The sequence below is a fragment of the Aedes aegypti genome, chromosome 3 (assembly GCF_002204515.2).
Source record: "Aedes aegypti strain LVP_AGWG chromosome 3, AaegL5.0 Primary Assembly, whole genome shotgun sequence".
NCBI classification, from domain to species: Eukaryota; Metazoa; Arthropoda; class Insecta; order Diptera; family Culicidae; genus Aedes; species Aedes aegypti.
This window is the reverse complement of record NC_035109.1, coordinates 9,966,989-9,986,408: the sequence shown is the minus strand read 5'-3', so window position 1 is coordinate 9,986,408 and position 19,420 is coordinate 9,966,989. Positions and strand designations below refer to the sequence as shown.

The following is a 19,420-nucleotide window of genomic DNA, read 5'->3' as shown; positions in this document are numbered from 1 at the left end:
GCTATTTAAAAAGCGATAAAGCAATCACGAATTCTTTTCAATGGCTTTTTTTGAATTGCTTTATTTTTATCCTTTTACGCGAGATTTTACGCTCATAAACTTCATTTGCAAGTGTAAAAACGATTTTTATTGAATTAAAATATTATTTTAGTAATAAAAGGATATATAGCAATTCATTCGGCCATTGAATAGAATTCAAATGTAATCAGATGCATGATAATTGAAACGAAGAAAATACGTTGATCTTTTATATTTTCTTTATTTTCTTTATAATTATTTACATGATTAATAGATACGTCATGGAAGTATGGCCCAAGAGGTCGTTGATGGATGAACTTTTGATCTGAAGGTATTGATAAATACAAAATGTGCTTATTTCCTAAAAGCAGCCAATTAAACGGTTAGTACAGTTCGATCAGCAAATCCAAACTCGTTGACCTAGCATGAAGAAATAAAACAAAAAGAGAAAATATTAATTGAATATAAAACATAACATTCACGTGTTTGAAGATAAGTACGTTGATAGACAAAATAGTTATGCTTAAGTGCTTCTAGTTTCGTGTACTAATGCCTATACAAAGTTCTGGATGTGTTTTTTCGTGAACTCAACCAAGATTTTTACGCATTTTTATATGAAATGGCCAAGAAACTCTTGCATTCACTATAACTTCTACTGGAATTCTATAGGGATTGCCCTAGAATCAATCAATATGGAAGCTTTAAAAACGTTTGTGTAACAATTGTATGCGGTACCACGATTATTTACAAAATGTCTTAAACGTTTTATTGAAAAAAAAAGATGTAGAACATCGTAAAACTTTTCTTTTTTTATTGTATGGTATTCAGTTGAAGCTGCCTGACAGCTTAACTTGTCAAGGCTGAACCCTCGATTAGTCTTTTGCCAAGTTTCCCCTCTACCAGGACCAATGGTCTTATTCACCGGCGTACTAAATTCACTCGGTTCAAGAATTGTGACACTTGAGCGGGGCACGCTCCCGTATGATCCCCACGTGATCTGGACCCGCTCTGGTGTCAAAATTCTTCGACCGAGCTAGTTTAGTACACCAGTGGACAAGACCATACTCAGATGAACTATGCTATCCCACATGAACACTGATTTTTATTAGTATTGTGACGTAGTAGTTTTGAAAAATACCCATATTCCCTTGCTTCTGAAAAAGGAAGCATCGTTAAAATCAGCAGCTCCATCATTTGTTTGAATTAGTAGTGTAGTAGTGTCATTACTAATACTGTCTAGTCGAAATGGTTTTGAATAATTTGTCATTTAAGTGCTATTTTGATTACTCCTGTCTTTTACGTAAGATAAGAGTCTTAAATGTCAATTGTCGTCAAGTCTTAACAAAATTAGGCTGTTTAGTAGTAGTTCTAGTTAATTTAGTTTTTTGTTGTTAAAAGTATTTATTGGTCATTACGTTCATACATCCTTAAAAAAAAGACACTTTCCTCGTCTGTTCAACAATTTCTCGAAACTAGCAAGTGTACCCTAATGATCGATCTCAGCGTCTTACTTTCCATAGTCATTATTATAGTGAATATTTAAGAGTAAAGTTACCTTAGACTTCTATTACAGTCTCCTACAGGATTCACTTTTCGGTGGCAAATGCAATGCTTCACAACGCCTACTTTCTACTTGTAAATTTTGCGAAAATGAAGCTGGAATTCGATTGTTTATACCATTGTTACAAAAAAGGTATTCTTTGTTATGGTAATGTAAAAACCATAATAAAATAAGATTGTCGCCACTTATTTGTACTCAGTGAATCTACTGGTCATTTTCTTCAGAGTAATATTCCCTAATTCGTATATGAGAACGATGTATCTAGCTAGCTAATAGTAAGAGTGGCTACGGATCATTCTGGTTAGCAAAAGGCTAACTGATCGTCGCGAATAGTAGGTATTTATTATTTGAAATGGGCATCAATGCTATCAACGACGCAGAACGTCCGTTGGATCACATCCGAGATATTAGTGCGTTCTTCTTCTGCTTGGCATTACGTCCTTACTAGGACAGAGCCTGCTTCTCAGCGTAATGTTCTTATAAGCACTTCCACAGTTATTAACTGAGAGCTTTCTTTGCCTTAGTTGCCATTTTCGCATTCGTATATCGTGTGGCAGGTACGATAATACTCAATGCCCAGGGAAGTCAAGGAAATTTTCATTACGAAAAGATCCTGGACCGACCGAAAATCAAACCCAGACACCTTCAGCATGGCTTTGCTTTGTAGCCGTGGACCAAAGACAAATTAAAGACCCCCATGTCCCTTGCAATTGCCCAAAATTTTATGGCTCATAAGGTAATCTAGAATGCCGTTCAAAGTGTACTGCGATCTGTCAAACTTGGGTACCTTTTGCACTACCGAGGGACCAAATGCAGTACTAGAAGTGGTACCCAATCTGAGCCCGAGTGGGACGGACCTGCGTGGACTCTAACCACTCGGCTAAGGCGTCTATGCCATATAAATTACGCGGCTTTAAGCAAACATGCCAAAATGTGATACCACCACTACAGGTTACGCCTTTGATGTCCATCTAATGGGCTAATGGATTGTGCCCTCCCATCGCGGCAAGGTCGCATAACCAAGGGGAGGGATAGAACATCGTAAGACTTTTCAATACATTATGATGACCTTGCGCATGAAACAATAATCGGGTTTGTTTTAGATATTTTTTTAAGAAGCTCTTCGGAAACTTTTCCGGTCATCCAGGGTTCTACCAATTTTGTGTATGACTCGCTCGTGAATGCCAGAAATATTGTCAGTACAGACAAACTCAAGAAAAAACACAAACTTCGTTCAACTTCTAATTTTAGTGCTCGAGCGACACAGGCAATATCGATACTGCAAAAGCACTCGCCAGTCTAAGCGACGCGACAGTTGAGCGACGTTGCAGCGATTACACGGATGCACTAATTCCAACGAAGTTTCTTCTTGCAGACTCTCAGAACTTTAATTGCTGCTAAAATTCTGCAACGGAGTTCATTGAGCTGTATCAAAAATATCTCCAGGCTAATTCAATTGGGACCTAAAAAATAAAAAGAAATATTAGTTACGGTTACTTTATGATTTTTAATATCTATTTATCTACAGCCAATTTTGAGATTCGTAGAATGTACATAAATATTGAGAAAAGTTTATACAACATTTTAGTATAAACACCTAGGTATTTCACAATTACCTATTTCTAATAAAAAAAAATCATGAAATGATAGATTTTCTAAACAAAATATACAAATTGGGAATGAATGAGACGGAGTCGTAAATTCGTTTTTAAATGTCATAACATCTCTTGATGGAATTCTGAGGAAAACATATCTAGTACCTAATACTTACATTAGGTACTATGAAAATTTCTATTCGGAAAAAGGTGGAAACTCGTGGATGTTCTAGCATAATGCCTGAAAAAAAAAACGTGTAAAAATGGAAAAATATCTGGATTTTCTAAAGATAGCCTTCAAACATTTGCGCAATAAATTGAATATGATCAATAGACTTAAGCACAGCTTTAAAATAGCTGAGTAGATTCGCCAGATTTGTTGGTAAAAGAATCGCATAAAAGCTTTCGTTCGTATGTACAGCACATTTACTCAGCATAAAGCCTTATAAAGAAAGCTTCGAGAATGTTTACATCCGCATAAAAATGTTAGTTGCGTTGCTAACATGTACGCAGCCGAACACACAGAATAATGCACTGGTTAAAGAATTAAACCATTACACTTCCTTATTTTCCAGATAAGAAATGCATGGAACATTTTTAGCGGAATTATTTTTGTGTATTTTGGACGGTTGCTAACAGAACCCACAAATTTCTAGAAATGGTACAGAAATGTGTAGATACAAGTATTACTAGGACAATCTTTATTTTAATTACTGAAGAAGTTTCGTAGCGCAGTTCTTGGAAATGTTGACAATGATTCAGTTTTTTTATGGAATTACTTGATGAAAGTTTTGAAATAAACTTAGATAAATTCGTCAAAACATCCCTGTAAATATTTTTGGTGGAATCCTAGTAGGGAGCCGAATTCTAAGCTTGGCACCTTTGATTTGAATCGGCAGGGGGTTCTATAAAAGGTATCAAATTCATATCTATTTATAACTCCGAAAAATTCTTCTGGATAGGTAGTTTGGTGATTTTCCTAGCATTTTTAGGAATAAGGAATTCATACACAAATTTTGTTTTAGAAACCATCTAGAATTTAACATGATTTTTTTTTAAAGATCATAGAATCACAAAAACCACTAAGAGCTTCTGTCAGCAATTTCTTAAGATTCTTGTAGACAAATATCATTAGATTTCTTAAGATTTTATCTAAGATTTTCGGTTTATAACATTTTCAAGTGTATGTAATTTCTACCTCAGGGATTTTGAAGTATTTCGTAAAAAGTTGTCGATCAAGATTTCTTCAATTTTCAACTCGTTCAAAGATTCTTGGAGAAATTTCCCAAGAATGTCTTGTTTTTCAGTAATATTTCTTCCAGGGATGTCTCCAGGGGAATGTTAAGAAAGTATTTCAAAAATTATTGGAGATTTCGAGAGATTGGACGGAATTCCTGAAATGTACAAATTATTGGAGGAATTACTAGGATAATTGCAGTTTTATCGACTGGCCTGGGAATTTTAAATTACATGGAGATTTTACTTGACAAACTACTTTACAAAGGTCTGAAAGAGCTGCGGGAATAATCCATGGATGAAATGCTGGAGAAATCTCCGGACTTTTTTTTTGACGAAAATTCGTGAAAAAACTAAGTTTGAATTTATTAAGAAATTTTTGGAAGAGTTGGTAATAGATTTGTGCGGATTATAACTGGAGGATTTTTTTAACAAAATCGTCGTAGGAATTTAAAGTGAAGACGCATCAAAGCCACAGCTCAAGTTTTCAAGACCAGAGATCAGGAAAGCCATTCACTCTGAAATTGTTATCGATTGGCCACTAAGTGACCAATGGAATGCCCAATCGATCGAATTTTCAGATAAAACGATTGTCTGGTTCTCCAAATTTGTGCTTTTCAAAATTTGAGATCGAAGCCAAACGATTCATCTTCATCTTAACCCTCTGTTTCTCACGTTTTTGATCGATTATTTCTTTACGAAAAAAGCGTATCTATAAAAAAATATTTTTCGAAATCGGGTTTTTTTCATAGTAAAATGATTGTGTACCAATAGTTTTACTATTAAAACAGCTATAATTGATTTTTGGATTAATCTGATGAGTATATAATCATATTCTAGTAACTATTGCTAAGTATTCATCTAATTCGGTTTGTCTCAGGAGCTACAATGGGGAAAAGAGGGTTGAACAATTGCCTACAATAAAACTTGGTCAATTTTGTTGGAAGAACTCAGAAGTGATCGTTGAAATGTCTCTTAGAATCTGAACTGGAAGAATAAGTGTAAAATTATTTGAAGGTAATCCTGGGATAGACTCTGGAAAACATTTCAGGGTAATCCCTATGAAAATTCTTGGAGATACCATGGAAGTGAATCCAGAAGGTGGCCAAAGCTGGAAGGATACGATGGACAAGGCATGTTGCAAGAATGCAGGACAGCAGCCCTGCAAAGATGGTGTTCGCTTCGGATCCGGAGGCGTGGAGCGCAGCGAGCTAGGTGGGCGGACCAAGTGTGCATCAATTTTGCGAGCGTGGGACAGAATCGAAGATTGAGAGATGCGGCCACGAATTGACCATTTTGGCGTAAAATTGTTGATTCAATGTTATCCGTTGATGTTAACTAAATAAATGAAATGTAATGAGCTTTGAAGTGCTCAAGAGCAAATTCTGGAAAAAATCTTTTTAGCATGCCTTTGAAAATTGTTGGAAGAATTTCTAGAAGAATTGGTTGAAAAATTTTAAACGTGACATAAACCCGATTCTATTTTTGCACGGCCGTGCAAAAAAAGTTTCTATACTCTTTTTTTCACAAAAATCTTATTTTTGCATGATACGTGTTACTTTTTTTGCACGGTTTTTGAAATTTTGAACTGAAAACTTTTTTTGCACGGTGCGCATCCCTTGTGCAAAAACAGAATCGGATGTAAAATTTTGGAAGGATTCCTGAAGTTTCGTTGAGGAAAGCGAGAAGACATTCCTGAAAAACCTGTCGAATATACCCAGCCCGCCTTCAGACGGGATACCCTCTGGATATTGTGTATTTTTCGTAGTTCGGAAATCAAAATGGTTCTATTTTTGGCCGATAACATGTATATGATGAAAGGTCTGAAAAAATTAATGATAAACTCCTGGAACAGTGAATCAACTTATCATCAAAATAGACAAATAACAAACAACAAAGCAAGCTCGCTCACAACCGTTTGTCGCAACTGTTGCGGATAAGGACACAATCAAAAGCAAAATTGTCATGACAATCGGAGAGCGCAACATTGTTGCAACCTTTTCAACTCGCGATTAATCAGTTATTTGAAACACAAAACCAAATTTGTTTTATGGATGCTGTTTGAAAATGCGTCAATGTTTACCAACACGTAGAAAGTTCTCGAAAATTGCAATGCGAAGCCCAGAAAATCGCTACGCGCTTGGTGATCGATCTTTGCCATATTCTGTGCAAGTGATGATAAACTCATGTTGCGGAATAAAATTGTTGCAACAAGAATAAGAGGTGACAATGTCTTTGTTGCTGTGTGTTGGGTGACAATTGATTCACTGTCCTGGAATGATCTCTGAAAGCACAAGTCCTGATGAAATTCGTGTGGAAATTGTCGGAACAAATGCTAAAATAATTCCTGTAATATTTGCTGGTGTGAAACCATGAATTGAATTTGAAGATATTATTGAATTTTATTGAAGAAAGTACTCAATAAATGTTAAGAATAACTGCAGTAGTAATCCCGAATAAAATTCTGGGAAAATGTTTAGAACTAAACGAATTTCTTCAAAAGCTGTGGACTAAACCTTCGAGAACTTTCTTAGAAGAACTCTTGAAATAATCACTGGCATACTAATATTGACTAATATTCCTAGCACTTAAGGCTAACAGTGACTTCAAATGCATCTGATAGGCATAAATTAGCTGATATTCGTGTAAATTTTAATTTCTTCACAAAGTCTAACTGTTAGCTGTTGGATGTGCCGTTAAAATTGTTTGTTTAAACTTGTTTGGTATTGTTTTTACGTAAAAGTTTGGAACAACATTTTCGTTCAAATGCCGAACACTGTGTTGATTTTGTAACATTCCAACCAAATCGCCATACAAGAACCGAGTGTTCGGAATTTGAGACAAAACGGTATACCTATATAAATAAAAAATGGAGTGGTGTTCGTATGTCACGAAATGGCTTGAGAACGGGTCAATGGATCTACGCAAGTTTTTCACTGTTGCCCTCCACAAGGGATGCGACGTGTTCGTACGAGGAATAAGTTCGGGAAAGTCTCCGGAATAATCGGGAAAACGGGAGAAGACCAATGACACCTTATGGGGGATTTTTTGACGTATTCCAACAGCCTACTTGATGGCAAGACGAAGTTTGCCGGGACAACTAGTCTATATCTATATAAATAAAAATGGAATGGTGTTTGTATGTCACGAAATGGCTTACGAACGGGTTAACGGATTTGAATGATTATTTCTCCGTTTTGTTCGTCAAGGGTTCCGACATGTTCGTGCGTATAAAAATCCCAGGATATTTACCGGGAAAGCCGAAAAATCGAGAGTGGACGGAACTGTTATTTTGTATAGGACGATCCATAGCGTATACAACAGCCTACTTGATGGCATGACGAAGTTTGACGGGACCACTAGTGCTAGAATAACTACTGGAGACAGGGTGTCAACTCATTCACGGAAAAGAAATTCCCTGAGATTTCCAGGTTTTAAAAAAATAATTCCAGGTTGAAGAAATCCCTCAAAATATAAAAATAGTAAATTTTAGATGACTAAACCTTTTTTTCAAATGAAAGGTATCTTTGAAAATAAATGTATCTAACAAAAAATTTCAAAGTTTTTTTTCACTTCAATAAAAAACAATTTTCTGTTTTGTGTTTCGTGTAAACATAGGAAAAATTAAAAAAAAATGGTGATTTTTTAAAGACACTGACACGTTAATGCTTCCAGTGGGCATTTATGCCCTTTGAAGGAAGCACCACACTAGACAACGGACTAGCATGCAACGCCCAGTGGCCCAGTCTGAAAACAGTCCTCACGAAAAGTTTCGGCCTGAGGTGGAAATCGAACCCACACTCCCTAGCACGATGCGGCTAAATGCCTGGTGACACTAACCGCACGGCTACGAAGCTACGATTTCTATTAAATTTCCACGGAAATAAAGAATGTTTATCAAATGATCTGAAAGTGCCTTAAATCGTCAAAGTCAGATATGAAAAAAATAGTCTATTCGATCTAAGGAAAAAAATATCCTTTCCCTTAAAATGGGATTCAGGATTTCTGGAGAGCATTTTTGGGGAAATCAGAGCTGGTAGTATGACCGTATTAGAAATAAAAACTTTGTAGACCTCTTCCTTGACAAAAAAAAAACGAGGAGGAAGCACGAGATGAGCGTTTGATTCCTAAGTTGAACAGACATTTTTCTAAATATAATTCTGAAGTCCTTTTCGGAACTTCTCATGACATTACGACAAGTAAAACAGCTCGCAGATCTCTTCCAGAGTTTGTCACGAAGTTTCTAAGTATTTTTTTTCATGAATTTCGTTTTATATACCTTCAATAATTCAATCTGGATAATCACATCTAAAATTATCCATCCAAAAGTTATTCCATTGATTTTCTTTTAGAGCATCTTCAAGAATTCAAAATTCCTTCAGGAATGCCCCAATTTTTTTTTATTTCTCAAAGTAGTTTTTAAATATTCTTTCATCCAGCGAAATATTAAGGATTTTTTTAGATTGTTTTGGAAAAAATAAAAAAATAAATGAGTTTGATTTCTGAAGAAAATCCTTGAGTAACCTCAGATGAATCTCGTGTGAGTTCTAAGTACGTCTTGATGAATTCCTTCGAGGATCTCTTTGATAAAATTTTTCCTAAAATATTAAAAAAATTATAAAAATCTTTAAATAATGTCCTACAAGACGATTTTAAGATATTACTTGGAGAAATTCGAACCGTATCCCTGAACCTTGACTAATGTTTTGAAGAATTAAAGGAAATTTGGTTAATTTTATTTGAATTTTTTTTAGAGAAATGTTTGAGCCCCTGCAACAATATTTCGATGATATGCTGGAGACATTACAAAAGTAGTTTCTGGAGGAACCTGATGAGGAATCCTATGCCAAATTTATCGAGGAATTATCGAGGAATGTTTATAATACATATCATTTAATAATGCCTGAAGGATTTTTGGAGCAATTCCGGAGAGTAATTGTGGATGAATATTTGAAAAATCCTTATCAAAATGCCTGGAATAAATGACACAATCGGCTTAGGAATTATTGTAGGATTTTGTGGAAAAAAGTCGAAACGATTTTTTCCAAAATCTCTGGAATAAACATTTGTGGAAGCGTTGGCGTGCTCTAAGAGTTTTGGACCCAATTCTGAAGAAATTCCTCAAAGCAGCCAATGAAAAATCGCTGGTAGCATCTCTGGAGTAATTTCTGAGTGTATTAAAGAAGGAACCCCTCGATAAATGACTAGAATTAATGGAACATTCATCGCGAGATCTAAGAAAAATATAATTAAGAACTTGTGGAAAATTCGCCAAAAAGTTTTTATAGATTTCTTTTGAGCCTTCAGAATTTTGGACCAGAATTCACTGCAAGCAGATTGAAAAAGTGACTTGAGAGATAATTTTTATTGAAATAGAGACTTTAAGGACCATAATCAAAAATGGAGACTTGCATTAAAACAGTGATCAAGACTTTTAAAGAAAATTTGTTTACTTGAGAAATGTACTATGTACCGTGCCTGTTGTAATTTTTGCTCATTTCCTACAAAGTTTATTATTTTTGTATAATAGGCGAAAAATCATTTCTGTTAAATTTTTTGAATGTTTTTAACTTATCAACTGCTCATGAACGCCTCCTTATTGGAGCTGTACTTGCCTTTACCAATTTGGCAATCTTAAGATTCCTGGTCGAAACATGTTTTACGCTGATTAATTAAAAATCGTTGAAAGGTCTGAACATGTCAATTAGCGTTTTATTGTGCAGACCAAAGTTCATTAAAAAAATGTAATATCCCCAACAAAAGTTCGCCGAAGTTCGGCGTCGGCATTCTACCGAAGTGCTACGCCGACAGAGGTATTGCTTATGCGTCGGCGAAGCACTAAATTAGAATGCCGACGCCGAACTTCGCCGAAGTTTTGACTACCGAACTTCTGATTGTCACTCGAATTGTGAACAATAGCGGCGCAGCCGAAAATTTTTTGATTGAGGAGATTTTGTGTCACAAAACCGACATATTCTTCCATCTATTAATGTTTCTAAATAACTTCCCTGAGTGTAGCCAAAATTCCCTGAGAATTCCAGTTTTTTTCCAGGTTGAATTAAATTCCCTGATAATTCCAGGTTTTCCAGGTTTTTCCAGGTAGTAGACACCCTGTAGAGATATCAGCGAAAGATGAAGTGTAAAATATGTGAAGGAAATCCTAGAAAACATTTTTAAAATTTGAATCGCCCTAGTGGTCAATTCCATCTAAGAATTAGAAAAATTTTGACGATGATACATATCTGCAACATAGGAGACCGATTAGTTGTTAGAGGAGCATAGAGGGGAGCTTTCTTCTAATGATCAATGAAAAAAACGATGCATGATCAATGAAAAAGAACAATGCTAACCAGTTATTGAAAGATTTTGCCAAAACATATTATTATATTGCCCATAATATTGCCAGCAGCTCAAAACAAAACCATTTTTGGGCGATGGTTTCGTTAATGGATCTATAAATAGGATATCTTCGGCAATAATCTAAGGTTTTTTTTTCGAGCACTCGACACTGAAGAAGTCTGTAAGTGGCTGGCAAACATTTTAGATTTGTAGTGTTTTAAACTAAACTAATGTAATACCTCCTTAATAATGATCTTGTCGTAAAGCATCCATTTTATATACTATGGGTACATGTTAGATGTATGGGGGAGAGTATACTCGAGGAGACAATAAAAGGGCATTCGTATTCTAACTAGTAACCTGACTTCACGTGTTTTACTCCAGCTTACGAAAATACTACATTTTGGCGGCGAGAATAAAAAAAAAATGGCCAGCTCATTTGGTAAGTAATTGATATTCAAAATTCGTATATTTGGAACTTACTCGGAAGAGGAAAAAAGACTTTGAAGATTAATCAGTAAAATGAAAATTGGCTTAAATGCGGAAACATTATGTCGGATTATGAGTTAATATGCGTTCAAGCAGATTATTGGTTATGGTACAGATGCTTAAATGCAGTGAGTCGAAACCTGTTTTGCGAAAGAGCAAGGAATGTTTGCAAGATGGTCGCTTCAATGCGGAGATAAAAAAAAAAAAAAAACATCTGATCTATAAAGAAAAGGGCACTGATTTCCAAAGTGAGCAGCCTATATGGTAGTATTGGTATAAGACGACAAAGGTACGATGCACATGATCTGCCAGTGAGCGAGCCGTATATTTTGCACTGGGGCAAACGTAACCAATACTGATGCACACGAAAACTGACAGATGATTTGACAAGAAGACGACGAGGTTGAAAGTTGGACAGAAAGTGTTGTTTTGAAGAAAGACGTGTTTACAGTTCCTTTTCTGTTCTGCAATTGCAAATCGTAAAAAGTATGTAAACAGTGTGATTAATTAATATTTATTGAGACCTAAAAAGTTGAAAACTGATAAGTTTAAGGAAACGCTAAAGTTGCCGTGTTTGGATCTTTTTCAGACATGATACGCTCACTCGGATTGCAGCTGCAACCGTTCGATTATGCCACCCACACGGACGATGTGGGCATTGAGTGGCGAAAGTGGTTAAGATCGTTTGAGACAATGATCCGCGCGAGTCGGATTGATGATGAAGAATGGAAAAAGGACTTGTTGTTGCATTACGCTGGATCGAACGTCCAGCAGCTATTTGATACGCTACCAGAAGTACCTGGAACCGAGATGCGTGGTCCGTTGCTGAACATCGAACATTATACACCGAACATGACGAGCTACGAAGAGGCTAGAGCGAAGCTGAACGAGTTTTTCTTACCGAAAGAGAATTCGACCTACGAGCGGCATTTGCTACGGCAGATGAAACAACGAGCGGGTGAGAATATTGACGCCTTTACTATCAGACTGCGAGTCCAAGCAGAGCGTTGCGGCTTTGGCGATAGGGTAGAGGAGAACATTAAAGACCAGATCATTCAGAACTGCCAGTCAGCTACGCTACGCCGCGATTTGCTGAAACGAGGAGATGCCAGTCTTGAGGAAGTGTTGAGCATCGCAAAAATTTTTGAGACTGTTGCTCAGCAAGAAAAGTCTTTTGTTAGTCGAAGTGAATCAAAACCAGACGTCGATGTTAACAGGATTGACACTACACCCTATGGAAAAAGGAGGAGAATCAGTGATTTAAAGCAGCTTGAATGCCATCGCTGCGGGTACTTCGGACATGTCGCTAAAGATGACAGATGCCCAGCAAAACGGAAGGTGTGCAATAAGTGCGGCGGCAAGGACCATTTTGCTAAAAAGTGTCGCACCAAGTATCCGATCAGTCAACACGCAAGAACGGATGGAAACGAGAAAATTCAACCACAAGGAATCGGTCGCAGCAATAAAATTGATCGCAAAGATGACGAAACTCACACGGTGAAGCACATAGTCGATGAGCATGTGGAATACGTCTTCCATTTAACCACACCTGATGGTAACGGAGAAGTGCAGTGTGAGATTGGCGGTGTAAGCACATATGCTGTGATAGACTCAGGATCCAAATACAATCTGCTCAGTCAGTCGAACTGGGAGCAATTAAAGGATAAGAAAGTGATTGTATCGAACCAACGACGGGAAGCGCAGATGGTGTTTAAAGCTTATGGAGGGCAGTCGTTGCCACTGATTGGTGTATTTACCGCTACAGTTAAACTGGGAAATGCGCGTAATTCAGCTGAATTCTTCGTTGTTAAAGGAAACGGTAAAATCTTGATTGGTCGCGATACTGCCACGGCAATGGGTGTTCTAAAGATCGACATACCTGTGAACGAAGTGGAAGTTGGTGCGAAATCCAAGAAACTAGGAACCATAAAGGACATCGTGGTGGATATTCCGATCAAAGCGGACGCTGTACCAGTTGTTCAACCATATCGACGCATTCCGGTTGCGCTGGAAACTATGGTCGATAAAAAACTTGACGAATTGCTTCACCAGGGAGTTATCGAGCCGGTGAACGAGCCGGCAAAGTGGATTTCTCCGGTAGTCGTGGTGCCGAAGGGAGATAACGATGTACGCATTTGCGTGGATATGCGACGCGCGAATGAAGCCGTGGAAAGAGAGAATCACCCCCTTCCAACGTTTGAAGATTTTCTACCGCATTTGGCGAAAGCTAAGGTTTTCTCTCGTTTGGATGTGAGAAATGCTTTCCATCAGGTATGTCATCCTTGTTTTGAGTAATTTCAGTCTGAATTGACACGTTTACGTTTACCGATGTGCAAACAATTGATCATAATTGAATTCGATTTATTTTTTTTATTTTTTTCTCGATGCACTACCTGAGATTTGTTTTACAATAAAACTGTCAGTTGTTGACTCCAATAAAAGAGATTTCAAACATTGGAAAATTGAGCTAGTTTGTTTTATTTTAGGTTGAAATTTCAAAACGATCGCGTGAAATTACAACATTTATCACGCGCAGAGGCCTGTTTCGCTATACCAGACTAATGTTTGGTATAAACTGCGCGCCTGAACTATTCCAAAAGACCATGGAACAAGTTCTTAGTGGTTGTGAAGGCTGTTTAATTTTCATTGACGATGTCATAGTGCATGGCTCTGACAAGGAAGAGCACGACATGAGGCTTAAAATGATTCTTCGGCGGCTAGATGACTGGAATGTGGCTCTAAATGATGGTAAATGTATGTATGGGGTGTCTGAAATGAAGATTTTGGGACATATTCTCTCGGCGGATGGAATTAAACCCGATTCAGATAAACTGGAATCCATTCGGCGCTTCCGCGAACCAAAATCCGGAGAAGAGGTTAGAAGCTTTTTGGGTCTGGTGAATTACCTTAGTAAGTTTATTCCCGATCTTGCGACACTAACGTATCCACTACGGCAACTAACGGTTCAGAAGCAATGTTTTGTCTGGGGAGTGGAGCAACAAACAGCATTTGAAAAACTGAAGGAACATATGACTCGTCCGACGACGCTTGGTTACTTTGATGTTTCGGATCGCACACAATTGGTGGCTGATGCTAGCCCAGTTGGTTTAGGAGCGGTCCTTATTCAGATAAATAAAACGGGCCCAAGAATTATAGCATATGCCAGCAAAAGTCTTTCAGACGTGGAAAAACGTTACGCGCAGATTGAGAAGGAGGCGCTAGCTCTCGTGTGGGCGGTTGAGCGCTTTCATTTTTATTTGTACGGTCGTTCGTTTGAACTGATAACCGATCACAAACCGTTGGAAACTATTTTCGGATCACGATCAAAACCATGCGCTAGAATCGAGAGGTGGGTAGTTCGGCTGCAATCATATAAGGCAAGAGTTGTTTACCGCCCGGGAAAATCGAATATTGCTGACCCGTTGTCCCGATTAGCAATTACGGGTAGCACGACTGGAAAAACTTTCGACGAATATGCTGAGCATTATATTGCATGGGTTGCTTCAAATGCATTACCGGTGGCGATTAAAATTTCAGAAATAGAGAAAGCTTCAGATTCCGACAAAATAATTCAGTCGGTTCGAGTTGGTATTGACCAAGGTGTTTGGTCCGAAGATGCGGATCCATTTAAAATATTTGCTACGGAACTATGCTTTGCTGATAAGATTTTGTTGCGAGGAACTAGGATAGTGATACCAGAAACCTTGAGGGAGCGAACGTTAGGCTTGGCTCACGAGGGTCATCCTGGCATGACCATCATGAAGCAACGGTTGAGAGCGAAGGTATGGTGGCCAAAACTGGATAAGCAGGTTGAGCGGTATGTCAGGAGTTGTCGTGGATGCATGCTGGTCGCAGCCCCATCTGCACCGGAACCAATGAAACGGAGAGAGTTGCCATCGGGTCCATGGCAACATGTAGCCATTGATTTTCTCGGCCCGCTTCCTTCAGGGCACTATTTGTTTGTAGTTGTTGATTATTTCAGCCGCTACATAGAAGTCGAGATTATGACAAAGACTGATTCTGGCGAGACTATCAAGCGTTTGAATTCGATTTTCGCACGGTTCGGCCTCCCTATGTCCATTACTGCTGATAACGGTCCCCAGTTCTCCAGCGAAGAATTCCGTATTTTTTGTGACTCTAGCAATATCAAACTGATCAGTACGACCCCGTATTGGCCACAGCAGAATGGCGAGGTTGAGCGACAGAACCGATCTCTGTTGAAAAGGCTAACGATCAGTCAGGCAACAAATGCTGATTGGATCGAAGAATTAAACAAATATCTGCTTATGTATCGCTCATCCCCTCACTCAACTACGAAGAAAACGCCATCGGAAATGCTTTTCGGCTACAACATACGGGATCGGCTGCCATCTATCTACCAACCGAAAGATGATGATGAAGAAACTGCTGATCGAGACAAGATTGCGAAGGAGAAAGGAAAATTGTATGCCGACGAACGCCGGAGTGCCAAACCAAGTCCAATCTCCGAAGGTGACAATGTTCTGTTAAAGAAAATGGCAAAGACAAATAAGCTTACGCCAAATTTTGAACCAAATGTTTTCAAAGTCTTAAAAAGAAAAGGCGGAGATGTCATTGTATCTTCAGAAGAATCCGGCGCAAAATACCGCAGACATGTTTCTCATCTACAGCAGATCCGCAGTGACGATGATACACTTTCGATTCCTGAAGAAGCAGATGACACACCAACCCCAGACAGTTCGTTGAGCAAGGAGAGCCGTTCAGAGGATTTGACTAGGAAACAAGTACCTGGACTTAAACGGGTCATCCGAAAGCCTGCTTATATGCGAGACTATGTTCAAGCGGTTAAAACTGATTAGAGTGCCGAGAAACTAAATTTATATAAAAAAGAGAAAGTGAATGTAGTGTTTTAAACTAAACTAATGTAATACCTCCTTAATAATGATCTTGTCGTAAAGCATCCATTTTATATACTATGGGTACATGTTAGATGTATGGGGGAGAGTATACTCGAGGAGACAATAAAAGGGCATTCGTATTCTAACTAGTAACCTGACTTCACGTGTTTTACTCCAGCTTACGAAAATACTACAAGATTGAGAGAAATTGTTTTGAGATTTATAAATAGATTCAGATAATTTGATCCTCTTCATTTTAGATTTGATAAATATTCACTCAACTTCTGAGCACTCATAGAGTGTTCATAAATATTCATAGAATTTCAAATATTCCATAAACATTTTCAGTTTGTCGTTGTCTTCGAATATTTTTGCAAAAGCTCTAATAACTTTAAGCTATAAGCTCTAAACTACTCAGAAATATTTTCATAATTTTGAAAATAATTTACTAGCATTCTAGGTTGACTCAAATATTATGAATTCGGCAGAAATCAGATACAAACATTTCTCGCGTATCTTCAGTGATCGATTTTCTTTTTGAATTAATACAAAAGTTCAATCTATATTGGTAACTTTTTACGATGCACCATGATAAAGGACGATGGGTTCTTTCTACTGATTCCAAAATAGCAGTCGAAAACTGTCGCTTGACCAAGTAATTATCTTAGATAAAATCGATGAAGAGACATAGACCATTGCAGTTATCCCCTTATGGTACTGAACGCGAGACTTTTAAATTTAACAGTGCGCTATGCTCATAATGCGACAATATGGAAGCCCTACATACTTAGTTAAGATTAAAAAAAAGTTTCCTTGGGGTGGTCAAGTCGAGGGGAGAGTTTCACAGTAGGCTCAAATATTCACCTAGAAGTCCCAAGTAATCATCATTAATTTTTAATGATTCTCAATATTTCAAATAACTGACAAATATTCTTAGTTTTTAGCGCTCCAAAAGTATTAGATTTAATTAATAGGGTGCCGCTACCAAGTGGTTGTAATGTACCAGTAGATTGGACTATGGAACAAAACGTAGATTTTTCGATAACAACGACATGCACTATTTTTTGGTAGGTAGATCGCCTCTAGTTTGATCGATATGCCAGATTTCAGCTTTTTAATTAACAAAGTTTGCTCCCTTGCACCAGTAGTTGCGTTCGTGTTCCAGTCATGGATCAAATGGCGGAAGCAGTTTTTTAAATAGATGTACAAAAATAAAGAATTGTCCCAGAGATGCTTCATTCGAAAAATTTGAGTTGCTGCTCCGAAGGAAAAAAGTTAAACATATGTAAAATTAAAGCATTTTGTTTAAAATTCCAAAGTGACTTTAGAAACCTATTTAGAGACTTGCTGTGAAATAGAGACAAAGTCTCTTAAAAGACATGCTACCAGCCCTGGAACTATTGAGAATTGAGTAATTAATACTGTTAACTGAATTTGTATTTAAATCAATGTATTTGGAATCTGAGACAATTAATAGTAAAGCAAGTATTTTCAGCAATGCCTATTTATAATAAACCACAGAAATCATTCCAAATTTTAGAGAACACTCAGCTTCTGTAAAAAAAAATCACTATCAAAACGTTTGAAAAAGCTGTAAAATTTCTTCAAATTCAAGGTATTTTCATGTTGATCGTATAACGATACGATAAAAGAACATATATGGGTTTATTCACAAGTTTCATAACGCCGAAAATGACGCCATTTTTGATAACCACCCATCCCTAGTAACACTTTTTGTATGAATATTCCACACATTTTGTATGATCTATAACAGTTAATCCTTCCTCTTCAGTGTCATGAAATTTGTGAATGGGCCATATAATTAGCAAGGAAAGTACAGCTCATAGAACACTAGGCTGAGACGTAGGATATAATCCAAATGGAACGTAACGCTAAATAGAAGCGGGCCCAGATAGCCGTAGCGGTAAACGCGCAGCAATTCAGCAAGACCAATCTGAGGGTCGTGGGTTCGAATTCCACTGGTCGAGGATCTTTTCGGGTTGGAAATTTTCTCGACTTCCCAGGGCATAGAGTATCTTCGTACCTGTCACACGATATACACATGCAAAAATGGTCAATTGGCATAGAAAGCTCTCAGTTAATAACTGTGGAAGTGCTCATAAGAACATTAAGCTGAGAAGCAGCCTTTGTCCCAGTTGGGACGTAACGCCAGAAAGAAGATGAAGCAGAAGTTGGAAAAGATATTAATATGAATAATTACCCTTTTCACTGTCGTCGCTGGAATTAGATCCATTCGAGCCAAACAAGCTGACGAAGATCCTTCATCGTCCCATAATGATAAACAGTGTTCTAGTTCAACTCCCTTGGTGGTCGATAATTTCCCTTGCACATAGGCAAATGTGTCCCATGGGCTGTGGTAATCACAAATCACGCCGCGTTTCTCCAGCTTCTTGAAATTGGTATCCCTTTCGCCGGAAAAATCGCCATCGGCAAGCCCAGCTTCTCCACAGAGCAGGGCACCCTAGTGGAGTAAACCATCTTGTAGCGCGGATCGGAACCGATCCCTGCACCGACGGTGCAAAACTGGTCGAACTGATTCTCCGACGCAATCAATTTGAAAGTCTTGTCAGCTCCATATATTTGGTTTATTCCCCTGGTCCCTGGCGGAAGATCCGGAATGGTCTGAGAAAGCGGAGGCATCGGAATAACTATGTCCTTCGGGGGCACATTGATGGGCACCTGTCCGGATTGCTGAAGTTACCGTTGGTAGTGGGCCAAGCACCGGATGTATTGAACTTCTTCCTGATCCTGTTGAATGAGAGAAAATATTCACATAAGTTATTTTTGGTGGATTTCGCTCCACGGCCGCTGGGACATTTTTCATTTTAACCCCCGGTTGATCGAAATTCCGATCCCGTCGTATCATGGTTTTTTTTCGTCGAAATCGATACTTACCACAATTACCACAATTAATACACGTTTTCATGGTCTAATGCACTAAATTTTCGATTTTGTTTTAAATTTTCCTAATATAATCACTTAAAAAGATTCGAACACGAACAGCTCCGAGAAAATGGCGCCGTCACTTGTCGACTATCAAACAACAACTTGCGGACAGTGTTGCGAGATTTATTATCGCATTGAGATTGAATGTGAAATAACATCGGTTTTGTGTAATATCACTTGAGCAGGTCGGAATGATGTGGTTTCAGCAGTTTATGTGTAATATTGTTCATGTTTCATATGTAAATATTACACAAGACCAACGTACTGCAGAGTGATGATGTCGTTTCAATGTAATTTAAGGGCAATGTGATATCACACAGCAGATAATATTATTATGC

At 37.9% G+C, this 19,420-nt stretch overlaps 1 long non-coding RNA gene across 1 annotated transcript; it reads right to left on the bottom strand.

The window, feature by feature from the left end:
• Nucleotides 1–235: 235 nt before the first annotated feature.
• LOC110679308 lies at nt 236–18,940 on the bottom strand. Its single transcript, XR_002502378.1, has 2 exons — nt 18,337–18,940; nt 236–438 (listed from the first exon to the last, which is right to left on the bottom strand). It is a non-coding gene; the product is annotated as an uncharacterized LOC110679308 (long non-coding RNA).
• Nucleotides 18,941–19,420: the final 480 nt, after the last annotated feature.